This window comes from Mus caroli, chromosome 5, assembly GCF_900094665.2.
Source record: "Mus caroli chromosome 5, CAROLI_EIJ_v1.1, whole genome shotgun sequence".
Taxonomy (NCBI): domain Eukaryota; kingdom Metazoa; phylum Chordata; class Mammalia; order Rodentia; family Muridae; genus Mus; species Mus caroli.
In genome coordinates, this window is record NC_034574.1 from 107,791,392 (window position 1) to 107,792,944 (window position 1,553).

At 55.5% G+C, this 1,553-nt stretch overlaps 1 long non-coding RNA gene across 1 annotated transcript; it reads right to left on the minus strand.

The window, feature by feature from the left end:
- Window positions 1-448: 448 nt before the first annotated feature.
- On the minus strand, window positions 449-960 carry LOC110295516. Its single transcript, XR_002378085.1, has one exon. It is a non-coding gene; the product is annotated as an uncharacterized LOC110295516 (long non-coding RNA).
- Between the last annotated feature and the right edge of the window lie 593 nt (window positions 961-1,553).

Here is a 1,553-nt window from a genome sequence, read left to right on the forward strand (position 1 = left end):
AAACACCCCATGGCTCAGCCTGGTGATGCACACACTGCAAATCGGTTCCGACCCAGGCTCCTTGGGGAACACCACTCAGACCACAGCTGCTTCGAAGACCACGTCCTACAGTAACCTGTCTCATGAAGCGTCCACAAGACCGTACCCACAACTAACAGCAGGGTGAGTGTATGCCCAGTGGCCATGCGTGGCTCAGGACGCACACTGAGGAAGAGGGGTTCCCTACAGAGTCCAACTCTTAAACTTAAGAGGCCAGAGAGACCCCAGGGGCTGACTGGAGGATGCTCTTGTCTGGAAATGGAAACTTGAAGTACAAGTAAAAGGATTTACTGGAAATGACATTAAGTCATTTAGTGGCCCAGGAAGAGCAGGGCAGGGCACAGCCAATACACAGATGAGTCTTATTGGCCATGTGCCAACCTGAATCTTTTTTTTTTTTTTGAGTTCCCTGACAGCTGCGGGGCGGCTGGTGGGGAGAGCAGGGATTGCGAGGGGGCTTTAATGTGTGCTCCATTAACTCTTTGTGCTCTAGGAGGATGTGAAGTGGAAATTTGAAGCTCACTTCTTTCCCACCAGGGGCATCTGCTGAGAGCAGAGAACAGCATTTACTTATTCCCTGAACTGCCTGAGCACAGCGGCACCCTCAGTGGAGAATGACCCCGTGCGGTGTGCGCGCTCCTCTCTCTAAGAGATAACGGAACTAGAGCATCCTCAGAGAGTTCTGCGAGAGCACGGGGCTTCATTGCTAGACAGGGAGGGGTGTGCAGACTCACAAGGTTAGCATTTCCTTCTCAGCCCCCCCAGGTCCACAGTTCAGTTGTCTTGGCATCTCTGAGTGGTGTCCTCTGTCTTGGTCTCAGTGCCCTGCCCCCGACCCCTGCAGTGGCTTCTCTGGGTGAGGGCAGGAGGATACCCAGGCACTGTTCCCAAAGCTCCTGCAAGAGGCAGGAGCTGCTCAGCAAGCAGCTGCCCCTCTGCTGGGCACACTGCTCCTGCAGGGGGGGGGGGGACTGACAGCTCTGGAGCTGGAGCAGGGAAAAGGGGACCAGTCCTGCTCTAGCTCAGAGCCTCAGGGAGATTCCCCCCACCCCACCCCACCCCTGACCCCAAGGCCCAGAGGGAAGATCTGCAGCCTTTGAGCACTCCAGTGCCCCCTAGCCTCTCACTCCAGCAACCTGTGTGTGCGCATGAGCACTTGTGTTTCCTTGGGCATCTGTTACATGGGCCTGGGCAGCACGTTCTGAGCCCACCTCCAGCTTCTTTACTCACAGGTTCCAAATATTTGTGCCAACCGTGTGCCACGCATGGCCAAGCCCAATGGCACGCAGTTGAAAGAGAAGGTAGATGTTGCTTCTTTACAGCAAACTTCCAAACTACCTGCTTGTGTCCCGGGCACCCTTTGTCCTTATGGCCTGCCTGGGCTCTAGGGTATATAAGACCTGTAAAAAGTGCTAGCTGAGCCGGGTGTGGTGGCGCATGCCTTTAATCCCAGCACTCGGGAGGCAGAGGCAGGCGGATTTCTGAGTTCGAGGCCAGCCTGGTCTACAGAGTGA